Source organism: Tupaia chinensis, unplaced genomic scaffold, assembly GCF_000334495.1.
Source record: "Tupaia chinensis unplaced genomic scaffold, TupChi_1.0 Scaffold000498_1, whole genome shotgun sequence".
NCBI classification, from domain to species: Eukaryota; Metazoa; Chordata; class Mammalia; order Scandentia; family Tupaiidae; genus Tupaia; species Tupaia belangeri.
This window is the reverse complement of record NW_006160010.1, coordinates 1,416,428-1,431,776: the sequence shown is the minus strand read 5'-3', so window position 1 is coordinate 1,431,776 and position 15,349 is coordinate 1,416,428. Positions and strand designations below refer to the sequence as shown.

Genomic DNA, 15,349 nt, shown 5'->3' with positions numbered 1-15,349 from the left:
CCTGCCCAAAATCACAGGAGGACCATGGAGGAGAAGGGTTACAGCATGGCCATCCCCCCTGGGGCATTTTTCACTTTGCTTCTTACTGCGTCTCTCTCAGTCTGTCTCCAGTGAGTGCACAGGCCCTATGGCAAAAGTGTTTAATAAAACAAAACAAAACAACAAGAAGCACGGCATAGGCAAAGCAGATCTGCTTGACTCTCTATGTCATCTCCGAATTCTACCAAAAGCTGAAAATGACAGAACTTGTTAGGAGTCTAGCAAGAGGCCACTTATAAGTTCTGAATATTATAAAAATATTACTTCAGTGTCACTTAGGGAAACCAAAGTCTAAAAAAAATATTTTTTTTTGTTTGTTTATTTGTTTGTTTTCCTATAGGGTGTGTGTGCCTGCCAGAGAGAGACAGAGACAGATAGAGAAAGAGGGAAAATGAGGAATCACCTCCCAGGGGAAGAGTCCACATCACAATACCGTCCCTCCATTCTCCTGGGATTTGGGGCACGCATGCACACGTGTCTGGCACAGTTTTCAAGCCGCTGGGTCTGCACTTGAGCTGCGATGTGTATGTAGGATCCAGCTACCTTAGCCTCCATGCCAACTGCTGGCCTTTTTTTTTTTTGGTTCAGACTGGTAACCCTGTAACCTAGTCCTGCTAATACATGAAACCAAAATTGCAGGACCATATCTGAGTATGTACATTTGTTGTTTGGGGTGGGGGAGATTTTTGCTATAGGGCACGTGTGCTTGCCAGACAGAGAGAGACAAAGATAGAAAGAGAGAAATCGCCCCCCAGGGGGGATGGCCACACCACAATCCCTTCTCCTACATTCTCCTCTCGCTGGATCTTGGGCATGCACACACACGTGCCCGGCGTGAGTTTTAAGCTACCGGGTCCAGGATGCGAACCGCGGTCGACTATGTGGGAGTCCAGTGACATAGCCATTACGCTAACTGCTGGTCCCTGTACATTTGGTTTTGAAGGCAAATCTCTTGCCTTCTGGAAAATTACCATCTTTTCCTATCTATCTCACTTGTTCTCACCTTTTTTTCTTAGCAAAATGGTTCAAGTGAGGCCTCATACTAATGCTCCATTCACGTTGTGGATTCACGAACGGCAGCATTAACCAGGTCTCCGGACTTCTATCTCACCCACTTAGCTCATTTGAAAATAGAATCACTGGGTGGGGACTAGGAATTCTGTGGATCACTTAGTATTTAACATGCTTTGCTTTTCAGCAAAAGTTGCATGAGCACAATCATGCTATCTTGCACATTCTTAAAGAGCTGCTTGCCCTTTCAATTCTTTGGCAACCCAGCCAAGCTCTGGACAATTGCTCTGCTTCCGTCATAGATAGTAACTCGAATTTTGTATTTGTCTTCCGGGCATTGCCTACACTGCTCTCCTTCATGACTTCTACAAGGGATCTACTGTACATGTCTAATGGTTCTTCTATAACGCTTGGTAATTTTGACCTTTACATTCAGCCAGTAAAATGTTAAATTGAGCCTTTTGTATCTGTTCATCATGGTGTTTAAGTTTTGGAGGTAAACAGAATCTCCTAAGTTACTAAACTTCTTAAATTAATACACAGAATAAAAGCAAGACTCTCAGTTTATTAAAGAAGAGATCATTAATATCCAGATTTCTCAGAAAATGTAAATAAGTCTCTTCCTGTGAAATCTGTTATTCCCCATGTTTCCTAACATTTCTAGGCGTGCCGAAGCAATAGTATACTTGTGGGCCTGGAACTGGTATTTGTTAGTACATTAGTAAAAGGTTTATTGGGAAATACTCAAGACCTAAGGATTATAAATAACTTTTCTACAAAATAAAATTAGAGGGACCAACAGGTAGTGTAGTGGTTGAGGCACTGGACTCTCATGTGACTGACCACAGGTTCAAGTCCTGGACCTGGCCACTTGAAACTCAGCCCGGGCATATGTGCACACATGGCCGAAATCCTTAGAGGAGAATGGAAGAGAAGGAATTGCAGTGTGGCCATGCCCCCTACGGGTGATATTTTTCACTTTCCCCTCTCTCTGTCTCACATATGGTGAATGTATGTCCCTTACAGCAAACATCTCTCAATAAATAAACAAATCAATAAGTAAGAGACAGTCTGCAAAGTATGTATGCTAGAGTTTTATCTCAGCTTCCATTACTTTCTTTTTCTTTCTTCTGAGAAAAAACCAGAGAGAGACAAGACACCCCAACAGGCTCTTGATGCCACAAACTACCTTAGCCTCAGGCAGTCCTAGGTCATGGCATGTGCATACCTGGAGGGTTCAGAGAGTCTCCAGATGCAAACTTAGGCCTTTCCCATGTGTGCCAGCTTTCCAGAGCATTGCGACTGGGACCAGCAGTTAGCGTAATGGATGGCTACGTCACTGAACTCTCATGTAGTCGACCGCGGTTAAAGTCCCAGACCCAGTGGCTTAAACTCACGCTGGGCGCGTGTGCGTGCGTGCCCAAGATCCTGAGAGGAGAATGGAGGAGAAGGGATTGCGGCATGGCCATCCCCCCCCCGGGGGAGGGGATGATTTCTTGCTTTCTGTCTCTCTGTCTTTCTCCATCTTTCTGGCAAGTGCACGTGTCCTATAACAGAAACAAACAAACAAACAAACAAACAAAAACCTTGCCAGAGCATTGCTACTGAATAGCTCCCCTCTGCTCACATTTCTGTTATAATTTAGGCCTTTTTAGACATTTTTCTTCTTCCTCCTGGAATGATCTTTCCTTGGGCTGGCATCTAGTCTGTACAAATAAAAGCTATGTTTTAAGGTCAATGGTTTATCTGCTAAAAATATTTTAAAATGCAATTGTTCTAACCACGAGATGAAGGTAAATAGAATGTATTTCCCCTTGAATTAGGTTGTTAGGATTTTGGGAAACAACATTAACATTCTAAATTATGTAAGTTAATTGAATTAATTTTCTATGCAAATGATACTATTAACATCGGTAGAAATAAATCTTCCTGAAAAAGCTCATATATATTTGGAGTTTCTCTTGACCAACTAACTTTTCACATGGGTATGACCTAATGACATTGGCCCTGGTGATAGACAAAACAGGAAAAAAATTAAACTGTCAGCCTTAAAAACTGCGCAAATGCCACTGATTTATTTCAGGATTTCTGTAAGTGTTGTGAAGCGATAGGGTAAAAGCTAGATCAGGAAATAAAACCCATGTTTGAGAATCTATCTCTAAGGAGATAAATTTGTTAAAACAGCACATTCTCCCTTGCTTGTTTTTACATCAAGCCTTTGTGTTGCAGAAAAGGAACTGCCTGCCGAAAATAACTTGCATGTTAAAAAACTGCATGTGTTCTTCTTTCTTTTTCCTAAATGCACAGAAATATATGGTAAATATTTTGAGTCTTTTGGAGGTGCCCAGGAAACACAAACACTGTTAAAGTGGAAAGGAAAGAATGTTTAAATGCAGATTGCATGTCATCTGACTGTCTAGCCCCGCCTGGGTGAATACAGAAAAAGAACCTTCATTATACAAAGTACTCAGTTGTGCAGGTTTCTGACTTCAGAGGAAAAACAAGTCCCTGCTTCAAAGGCTGCATGTTCAATCTTGGGCTCTCTTCTGCACACTGGTCAGTAAAAGAATTTTAAGAGAATCCAGAACCTCCACTATTCAACCCACTACTGCTGATCACCCACTACATGCACCACCTCCAGGTGCTGAGATGCAAGGATATATTTGTTTCCTACTCTCAGCTGCTTACAGATACAACTATAACCTACAAAACAACAGGGTCACTGTGATTCCATCTGTTTTTCCTGTTCTTTACCTGGGGAAGGCTTGCGGGCACAGGATTCTTTCTGCGCTTGGTTGTGTTTATTATTTTGCTGTATCTCCTCCTACCATCATCGTGGAAAATGCTTTTCAAAAGCCTTTAAATTGTATTGGGATGGACCATACTCACTGTGACCAACTCTGTGTTTCTATTGATTCAGGAATTTCAACTGGCTAGCCAACAGTGAGAGAGACACGGTCACAGTAGTTGAAAGGGGTTCCTAAATGCGCTTAGTATCACCAGGAAGTAAAGTAAGTATAGAAGATCCTGGCTGCTTCTTTTCATCCTTTTTATCAGTTCTAGGTGAGATGAGAAATTGTAAAATAGTACCATGTCACAGATTTAATCGAGTAGTGGCAAGGGAGACGTGGTTACAACAAGGAGGTGACCATGCTGGGATTTACACTCTGAGATCTTTCTTCAAGTTTTCCAAGGTTTCCCAGCTCTGGGTTGAAGGATACCATCGGATTTCAGATAAGTTTTCCAAATCAATGTGAAGCCCTGAGTCTTCACCTCCTTCAGCGACTCAGAGGAATAAAATCTCTGTTTTTATTTATTTATTTTTTACTTTTGGGAGGTTTTTGCTATAGGGTGCGTGCGCTCGCCAGACAGACAGAGAGACAGAAAGCGAGAAATCACCCCCCACGGGGGATGGACACGCCACAATCCCTTCTCCTCCATTCTCCTCTCAGAATCTTGGGCATGCACGCACATGCACCCGATGTGAGTTTTAAGCCACCGGGTCCGAGACGCGAACCGCGGTCGACTATATGGGAGTCCAGCGACATAGCCATTACGCTAACTGCTGGTCCCCAAATCTCTGTTTAAGTTAGGCTTCTTCAGCTCAGAAGGTACAAATTTGTGACTAAAGAAACTAAAGAATAGCTTTCATTAAACTATAACCTCTTAGAAAGTAAGAGACCATGCTTGGTTCACTGTTATTGTGACCACGCCTCTATCCCTTCTCCTCCATTCTCCTCTCAGGATCTTGGGCACACATGCACACGCGCCTGGCGTGAGTTGAAGCCACCAGGTCCAGGACTTGAACTGCAGTGGACACCTGGGAATCCAGTAACAAAGCCATTACGCCAACTGCTGGTCTCCCGAATAAGAGACCATTATTTGAAAATTGCATCAGTGCAAGAGAGTAGGAAGGGATGAGTGGGGACAGACCTGGAGCTGTGTTGGTTTTAGTCCTCTAATCTCTCACAACTGCAGCAAGGTAAGTCATCAATTGTTGAATAAAACTTTGTTTTAGCTTAGTCAGTCTACGTCATTTATCACACCTGCCAAGATTTCTCAGTGCAGAGCAAAGCCTCTGCTCTCAGTCGGGTTTCTGCTCTCCTGGACTGGCATCTCTGGTGGTGGGGGTGCTCTGGGCTGAGCCCTCAGGTGGCCTCCTGACTGTTTCTGGTATTCCTGTTGAGGCTAGGTTTGCATTGTGCTACTGCTCCTTTTTGTGGCTACTTCCTAAAGGGCCTTCTTGGGGCCAGCAAGTGGCGTAGTGATTAAGGTGTTGGTTGCCCACATGGCTGAATGTGGCTTGAGTTCCAGACCTGGCAGCCTGAAACTCACGCAAGGCATGTGTGCCTGCATGTCCAAAATCCCAGGAGGAGAATGGAGGAGAAGGGATTGCGACATGGTCATCCTCCAGGGGGTGATTTCTCACTTTCTCACAGTCTTATTCTGGTGAATGCATATGCCCTATGGCACAAGAAGAAAAAAAAAAAAAAAAAGTCTTTCTCTTCCTGCTAACACTTTGGCAGATACCCTTGGAAAGTTTCTGTGACTTCTCTCTCTCTGTTTTTTCCTTTAAGAAATGTCTATTTAGGTCTTTTATCCATTTTTAAAAAAATATAATTTCTCTTTTTAATAGGAGTTTTTAAAAATAATTATTTTATTTAGCTTTATTTATTTAATTTGAGAGGGACAGAGAAAGAAAAAGAGAACATGAGAAAGCAAACCAACCAGGTCCAGGACTCAGACTGCCATCAGGCATGTGGGAGTCCAGCACCCCTAACCACCACGCCACCTGCTGGCTCCTAAAAATAGGATTTCTTATTCACATTTAATTGTGCATTTCTATCACACGCAACATGTTTTTTCAAAGGACACATGCGATATATGACAATCACATCAAGGAGATCATACATATCATTTTCTTTTTTTTCCCCTCTCTCAAGTAAGCTTGCATGTACTTAAAAAAATTAAGCAAGTAAAAAATGCATTCTTAATATTTTTAAAACACAGTTTTGTAAACATTTCTAAGTAAATTCTATTACAATAATAAATTGTGGGGGCCAGCAGGTTGCATGGTGGTTAAGGATCCTGGACTCCCACATGGCTGACCATGGTTCAAATCCCTGACCTGGCAGCTTGCTTTCTCATCCTCCCTATTTTTTTAAAATTTTAATTTTTTATTTTTATTAATTAGTTTACATTCATTCACTGAGCATTGTCACAGCATACAAAATGTGATTTACCATACAGAATATACTGCATAGTGGCTTATTCATACATGCTATTGTCAATAATTTTCCATTTCTAGTTTCATATATATATATATATATGTATGTGTATTTTTTCCCAGTATTTCTCACCCTATGCCATTTCCCACCCTCTTCACACACTGTCTCAGGTGCCCACAGTTGTTTTCCATTCCTTCTCCCCCCCCCATTTTGTTGATTCACAAAATTTCTTAAATAACTCCTAACTCCTTTCAGTAGCAAGTTCAGCTGGCATATACATATCTGTGAATCCATGTCTGACTTTGGGTGTGAAACTTCCCAGTATTTCTCACCCTATGCCATTTCCCACCCTCTTCACACACTGTCTCAGGTGCCCACAGTTGTTTTCCATTCCTTCTCCCCCCCCCATTTTGTTGATTCACAAAATTTCTTAAATAACTCCTAACTCCTTTCAGTAGCAAGTTCAGCTGGCATATACATATCTGTGAATCCATGTCTGACTTTGGGTGTGAAACTCTGAGTAGAATGAATATACTATAAGGTAGCACCTAGCTGATGCTATGGTAATTAATTAGGTAATTTTTTACTATATTTTTTAATTTCAAGAAAAGCAGTTTTAGCTTTAATAAATCAAAGAAATGCTAAGAAACTATGGTTAAAACTTAAAGCCAGGAAACAAGTTAGGATTCTGTTCAAATAGTAGGTATATGAACCTATTGGCAGCTCAAGACATGACAAAAATCCTTAAAACTGGAATAGAGAGCCTTGAAGAAAATCAGCAATATTTTAGTCAAAAGTTACAAAAAATTCTGTTTCACCAGTTCACTATCCTGTACTTTATCTTCTGTTGTGGTTCAATCTTCCTGATTAAATTTGTGGGTATAATATTCAAATCCAGACTTGTCCCTACGATTAAGTTGGCTATTTTCTTAGTTTTTGAACTCTTCTTTCTGTGTGACTGTATTTAATTTTCCTGGTATAGCACTCCCTGCAGAACTTCTTGGAGAGGTGGTCTGGTGTTGGTAAATTCTTTCAGGTTTTATTTATCTAATAATGTTCTTGTCTTCTCTTCCCATATGAAGGATAATCTTGCCAGATATAGTATTCTTGGTTGAAATTGTTTTTTTCACTCAACACTTTGAATGCATTTTCCCATTCTTTCTCACTCGCATTGTTTCGGATGAGAGGTTCACTGTCAGCCTGATGGGATATCCTTTGTAGGTAACTTGACGTTTCTCTCTTGCCAGTCTTAGTATCCTGTCTTTGTCTGTGGTTTTGGTCAATCTTGCTATAATGTGTCTTGGAGAAGATATTCTTGGGTTGATTCTATTGGGGGTCCTTTGTATTTCTTAGAACTGGATCTCTGAATGCCTCTCTAGGTTTGGAAAGTTTTCTCCCAGGATTTCATGGAATAGATTGTTAATGCCCTTATGACTCTCTTCTTATTCTGGGATGCCAATTATCTGGATGTTTGGATGGCTGATGGTATCTAGTATTTCATGTATATTATTCTCATTTTGGGGGGCAACTTTCTCAGTCTTTGTGATGGATTTTTCTAGGCTAGTGATTCTATCTTCTACATCTGAGATTCAATTTTCTGTATGTGTTAGTCTGCTTTTAGTACTTTCAAGGGAGGTTTTGACTTCCTGTATTATAGCCTACATGTGTAACAGGTCCATTTGATTCTTTTTTATAGTGTGAATTTCCTCTTTAAGGTCTTGCAAGAATTTCCTCACCCCCTGGAACTCATCAGCTCCTTTGTCCTGCCTCTTTGGCAGTTCATTGTCTCTCTTTTCTTTGATCTCTGTGAGCTTTGTCACTATGAAAATTATTTGTCTGACATTTCCATGAGTTTCATTGTACTGCCTGAGGATGAAGAGGAGTTACTATTTTCCCTCGGAGGAGAGGTACTTTCTTGTTTTCCCATATTTCTTGCGGCTCTGTGGTGATTTCTAGTCATCTGATGGATGGTTCGTTTCTTAATTCTTGAAGTTCAATCTGAGAGTTCAAAGGCATGCAGGACGAGGTGATCTGCAATCTCTTCTGTTCTGTTTTCACTCTTTGTGCAACAGAATCAGTGGGAAGAGAGGAATATTCTGGCCCTAATTGTATTCAGATGTTTAGATCAGTTCACTTGGACCTATCTAGACACCTAGTGCATAGAGGCTGAGCAGCCAATGAGTAAAGATAAAGAAAAAGGAAAGAATTAGAGAAGAGGAAAGAAGAGGAAAATATAAAATAAAAAGAAGGAAAAAGATACTTAAAAATCTTTAGATTTTAATTTTTAAAAGTAAAAATGGAAAACAATTAAATAAAGCAATATTTCACATCTGAAGTTCAGGATCAATGTGAGGATGGGCCTGGATTTGTGCGTTTCCTAAACAGAATTGGGAGAGGTGCAATTAGCACAATAAAGAGGCTTGAGAGCCCAGAGAATATTTTATCTTAAATTTTTTTTTTAAGTTAAAAGACACAATGAGACAGAGAGAGAGACAGAGAGAAATGGAGAAAAGCAAACAAAAAGCACTATCCACTAGAAATAAGTGTGGAGGGACGAGACCAGCAGTTGGCGTAATGGCTATGTCGCTGAACTCCCATGTAGTCGACCACAGTTCAAGTCCCAGACCCAGTGGCTTAAACTCATGCCTGGCGTGTGTGTGTGTGTGTGCCCAAGATCTTGAGAGGAGAATGGAGGAGAAGGGATTACAGCGTGGCTATCCCCCCTGGGGAATGATTTCTCACTTTCTGTCTTTCTCTGTCTTTCTGATGAGCGCATGTGCCCTATAGCAAAAAATCTCTCCAAAAGAAAAAAAAAAAGAAAAGAAAACAGTGTGGAGGAAGAAGAAGTCTCAGCAGAAAATCTTCATCTTAAGACCCTGAAAGCAATATTTCACAGCTCAAGTTCAAGATCCATGTGAGCCATATAATTTTTATTGGTGAAGTTTACACTCTTATGTCTGTTAAATATTTCTTTCTTAAGCCCCTCCCACCACCTTCTGCTCTCACCCCCTCCCCTCCCCAGTGGCTTGGAACTGCTCTCAGGCCTCTGCCCTGCTATCTTTTATCACCAAAGACAATGAATTCCATGCCAATTACAAAACTGAAAAGGCAAGTACAGTATTTCTGCATTTGTGTCCAGCTTCTGTTGCTTTCAAGTTGAGACAAAGAGAAATTTCATCTTTAATTGCTTCATTTCATTAATCTATTCTTATTTTTTTACATTTAAAGTTGCCTTTCTTACACAGAATATCACATCTTTTGTTGTCAAGTCATGAATCAGTAAAGCTGCTTTTAAAAATGGTCTTATTTATAATAAGAGTCCACATACAAACCCGTGCTTTAAATATAGAGAAAGGAAATGAGTGAGTTCACTTTCATAGCTGTTGGTTAGCCAGCCCAAGTGAAATACTTAGACATCTATGGAACAACTGTTACTCAAATGCTTTTTAAAAATATTTGGATGGGATAAGATATTACCTAGTATTTTCTGTGCATTATGCCAAGTTCTGCTGTAATTCCTTATTTATTTTACTATCTTTTCAGAACTAGTAGTCAATTAAAGAAGTCTGCAGCTTCAAGCAGGCCTATAACTAAATATCTGGGCTGCCAGCAGTCATTCACTTTCAAGGTCTAGAAAGATGTCTACTCTAAATTTTCTAAGTCATAGAAACAACGATTCTATAGATTTAATCATCAATCCAATATAAAGACAAGATATTCTTTCTTTTATGTAACAAGGGTCTCTATTTGCAACTTAAAGACATATTTTTCTGTTTGTCACTTACAGGCTTGAGAAACATTTAGTCACAGTCTTCTTTCTTTGTGATAAATACTCATGAATCAAAAGATAATTACTAGGTCATGCTTCAGTAATCTTAGTGCAATGATATCATCCCTGTTCTCTTGTCTTTCTTTCACAGCCTCATTCTACAGTGCTTCTCTGAGACTCTCACTGCTCTTGAGACTTCTGTGAAGTTTCTGAGCATGGAGGACTAATCAGTTGTGATACTATTTATCAGTAGCTAGACTATTTCTGAGAAGACAGAAGACCGCAAATTTGAGGGTTTTATTTGTCAGCAACAAGATACAGACTCCCTTCTCACTTCACTAACCAAGAGAGTTCCAAGATTAGAAAAATTTTTCAAAGCACAAATCAAGTTGGGTGGTAGGCTTGAGGGGTAGAGAAGATGAGAGGGAGGTCAACAGGACTGACATGAGACTAAATAATACAGAAAGAGGTTTGGAATCCAAGTTTTAAAGGTAAGGTATTTTTAAAAAGAATTATTTATTTAATTTTATTTATTAAGATTATTATTTTTTAATTTGCTAGAAGGCACACATGCTCACCAGGGAGAGACAGGAGGTAGCGTGAGTGAGAAAGCAAGCCACCAGGTCTGGGATTCAAATCACGGTCAGCCATTTGGAAGTGCCCAGTGCCTTAACAACCATGCCACCACCCGCCAGCCCCTAAAATAATCGATTTACTACAAATATTAAAAAAAAAAAGTATAGCTATTTTAATTTTAAAAAGTAAAGGCTTGAGCTGGCTTTGCAGTACAACAGTAATACTCTGCTTAAGAGAAGCAAGATACCACATGGGGACTGCGGTTCAAATCCCCAGTCTGGTCACCTGCAACACTCTGGGCATGTGCCTGAGTACCCCAAATTTCACGGGCTAGAGGACTGCAGGGAGACAGTCATGGCATGGCCAGACTGAGGAGGAGGCGCCTCTCTTTCTCTCCAATATGCATATGCATGTGCTCTACCATGATTCAAAGAGTACAATTTAAAAGCAAACCAAACTCCTATGGAAGGGGAACAAAAGAGAGAGAGGAGCCAAACAAATTTATACCAAATCTTAATACTCAGAAAAAAACACTCAATATACTTTCCTAAAACTACAATTTCTACAGAAGGTTTTTTTTTTTTTTTCTTTTTCCCAACCCATTAATTATGTCAAGACATGTTTTTCTATGTAAGCACTTCCTTGGAATAAGAGCTGAAGGTTGGATTTACAGTTGGGCAATCGCTGGTTTGCTTGGGATTCTGGGTTTAGCTTGTTGTCTCAGCATTTTTAGTAACAGTACCTCCTTTTACTCAACCAATGACAATAGGAAGTTTTATGGCAAATGAGCAATTGCTCACCAAGGGCCCAGCATTGTAGAAGCTGTCCTATTCAACACCGAAAAACTATCAACTTCATCCTTATAAAAACCTAAATTCTATCCAGCTTTCTTGTAGGTTGTCTGCAATTCAAATGCTCTCCCAAGTTGCTTAGATACTTTCTTTGAGTCAATACTGAGTGTCTACCTGTAGGTTCCATGCAGACAGTGAACAGGACAGGCTTGATCCTGCCTCCAGAGAGTTTCATGTCCACTGCTGGGGTCCAACACTTGGAGGTCTGTTAAGAACTCCTCTGCTCCATGAACCTCACCCCACTGCTTGAAAGGGAAATCAGTGAAGTAGATGATGGGTCCAATAAAGGCATTACTTAAATTTAGTGGCATTCTTCCAAATACTGGTTCATCAGAAAAGTCATGACACATTTTTGCATAGAAAGACAGTAAAAATATGTCATGACTTTTCTGATGACCCAATACTGTATCTTTCTTCAACAAATATTGCATACCATTCTTGAATTTTTTTTGGGGGGGGGCGGGGTAGAGGTTTTTTCTATAGGGCACATGTGCTCACCAGAAAGACAGAGAGACAGAAAGTGAGAAATCACGCCCCCCTGGGAGGAATGGCCATGCTGCAATCCCTTCTCGATTCTCTTCTCGGGATCTTGGGAACACACACTCACATGCCTGGTGTGAATTTGAGCCACTGGCCAGCGATATAGCCATTACACTAACTACTGGTCCCATGAAAAGCTTTTGAGTGTATACTATACATATGGAGAATTCTGTGATTCATAAAATGATGTAAGAGATATGGTACCTAGTTCAAAGAGCTTATACTAGAGTTAAAAATAGGGCCAAAGGTGGCATGGCAGTTAAGGCACTGGACTCCCACATGGCTGACCATGGTTTGAGTCCTGATCAGTAACTTGAAAAATCATGCTGGACACATGTGCATGCGTGCCCAAAAATCCCAAGAGGAGAATGGAGAAGGGATTGTAGTGTGACCATTCCCCTAGGGGATGATTTTTCACTTTCCCCTTCTCTCTGTTTCTATGGAGAGCACACATGCCCTATAGCAAAAACCTTAAAAAAAAAAAATGAGACACATGAATACGATTAAGTCCTGTGGACTCGAATGCCTTCACTGATGCAGGTTCACATCTCTTGATTTTCTTTCAGAAAAAAAAAAAAATTCAACTTCATCAAGAGTAGGTAGGTTTCATATGTGGGCCTGTATCACCCCATCTTGTGATGAAAGGCAAAGGGGAAACAAGATTTCATTTCATGTATCTATTCCATAGCCAACTTTTCAGAACTAAAGTTTCCTATGTATTGTATTGGTACTAAATGATAAAATTTCTAATGATGCATTTTAAATTACCATAATATCAAATCAATTTATTTTAGAAAATATAGTTTAAATAGAACATTCCTTTTCCTTAGAGCAAAACAAGTATAAAAGTCAGCAAAATGAGTATTATATTATACTTGGCATTCAAAGACACTATTCACTATCTTCTATGTTACATGGAAAAAGTGATCAATTCTTATACTTAATCATGTAACAATAAATCTAAATATGAATTTTAGCCTAGCCTTAACCTTAATTTTCTTCCTTATAAATAATAGTCTCTTAGAAAGAAAGGGATTTAAAGTCAGATATCTAGGGCATGAAAAAGCTCTTCTGTTTGCTAAATATTATTATATTAAACTATACTTTATGTGAACCTCAGGTTTTCATCTATAAAATGGGAATATGAATAACAATTAGCTCACTGGATTTTTTTTTTAGGTTTTTGCTATAGGGCATGTGTGCTTGAGAGGAAGCACCCCCAAGAGGAGACGGCCACAGCAATCCTTTCTCCTCCATTCTCCTCCCGGGATTTCGGGCATGCATGTGTATTGTCTGGAGTATTTTTCAAGCTGCCGGGTCTAGGACTTGAACTATGAAGTTGGCCATGTGGGATCCAGTTGCCTCAACAACCACACTACTGGCTGGTCTATATCAACAGATTTGTATGAGACTCAAGTAAAATAAATACAAGATAATATATTTGTAAGCTTTATAACTATTTGAGAAAGACAAGGTGATATTGTTGCTTGCACTGCTAAAAGAATTCACGTAAGTTCATCTCATCCTTTGCCTGGTTGATTTATTTTCTTCGTACAACACTTCCTTACCAGTTGAGATAGCCTACCACAAAACTGCCTTCCATGAAATAATGAAACATTATAAGGCCAAGTGGAACTTTCATGGTTGAATATTTTACCTAAGAATCACTTCTATCCCAGAACTGGTAGAGGATTTAAAGCAAAGTGTTGTTCTGCATTAAATGTGATTCTAAATATAATTCTTGATGTTCGTCCACAAGGCATTGGTAGCTCTTTTGTTTCATTGATAGGGTTTACTTTTATTTTTGAAATGAAAAATGTTTGGGTTGGGAACCAGCAGTTAGCGTAATGGCTATGTCACTGGACTCCCACGTAGTCGACCGCGGTTTGCGTCCCGAACCCGGTGGCTTAAAACGTGCGTGCGTGCCCAAGATCCTGAGAGGAGAATGGAGGAGAAGGGATTGCGGCGTGACTATCCCCCCTGGGGGGTGATTTCTCACTTTCTGTCTCTCTGTCTCTCTCTGTCTGTCTGGCGAGTGCACGCGCCCTATAGCGAAAATCTTTCAAAAAAAAAAAAAAATGACAGGGTCTTTCAGAGTCATGATCCTTCTGTCTCAGCTTCCCAAGCTGCTGAGATTATAGGTAAGTGCCACGCTATGTCTCTTTGGTCACCCACCACTCTATACGGTGTTACACCACTAGTGTGTCCTATACACCCCCCTTTTATAGCCCTTATGCTCTATGCTAACTGCCAGGTTGTAGTTGGTCTTCCGAATCACACCACAGTTCATCAACTTCTTAAACCAAGACAACTGGATTCCTTCACTCTTGTAAGGCTAGCAGTGCTCTGCAGAGCAAGTTCTTCATAAGTACTTATTGAGAAAATGAGTAAATACGTGAAGTCTAAATAATCTGCATTACTTGAAGCCTAGAAAAATGAAGGCAAAAGGGCCAGCAGGTGGGATAGTAGTTTAGGCACTGGACTTGACCCACATGACTGACCGTTGTTCAAGTCCTTGGCCCAGAGGCTTGAAACTCACACTGTGTGTGTGTGTGTGTGCATGCCCAAAATCCCGAGAGGAGAATGGAAGAGAAGGGATTGTGGTATGGCCATCCCCTCTGGGAGGTGATTTCTCACTTTCTCTCTGTCTCTCAGTTAACAGCATGTTCTCTATAGGAAAAAAATCTCTCTCTAAATAAAGAAAATTGGACAAGAAAAACCAGAACCCCTATATGAACTACTTCTATGCTTTAAGAGTTTACTCTTGACTAAATGAGTCTATTTGTAATATCCATGCCATTTCCCTTGTAAGTCTTCTCAGGAATTTTGGAAGAATCCAGTGGAGGTGCTCTCTTGGGCAGCTGCTCCCACGACTCAGACTGCAAGTAAGTAAGGATATAAAGGTATGTCACTGCACATTTTTATAGGCCATTAACTTGGAACAAAGCACACGGCTATAGTTAGAAGGGATGACAGGCATGTTTTGGGAAAGGCAATAAAAACTGAACTCTGTGTGTGTGCATCCATCTAATGTCCTGAAGAGTGTAACAGCATGCCACATTTTACTGCATCATTGGTTTAATCATAATTTAAAAATATATTTATTGACTTATTTGTTGTGACTTTCAGGTCCCTGGGTCAGGACTTGAACCACGGTCAGCCAAATGGGACTCCAGTGCCTCCACAACCATGCTACCTGCTAACTCTGGTTTAAACATATTTTTAATTTAAGCATATGAGGCAAGAGCTATTCTAAAACTTAGTTTTCCTCGAATTAAAGAACTAAACCCCAAACTCCCAATTTTGATTTTCTCTATGTCATTTTGCAACTACAC

The 15,349-nt window shown here is 40.2% G+C and overlaps 1 protein-coding gene across 1 annotated transcript in view; it reads right to left on the bottom strand.

Annotated features, from left to right (window-relative positions):
* ADGRV1 (adhesion G protein-coupled receptor V1) overlaps window positions 1-15,349 on the bottom strand; it is a 618,101-nt gene that overhangs the window by 17,217 nt on the left and 585,535 nt on the right. The window lies entirely within an intron of this gene.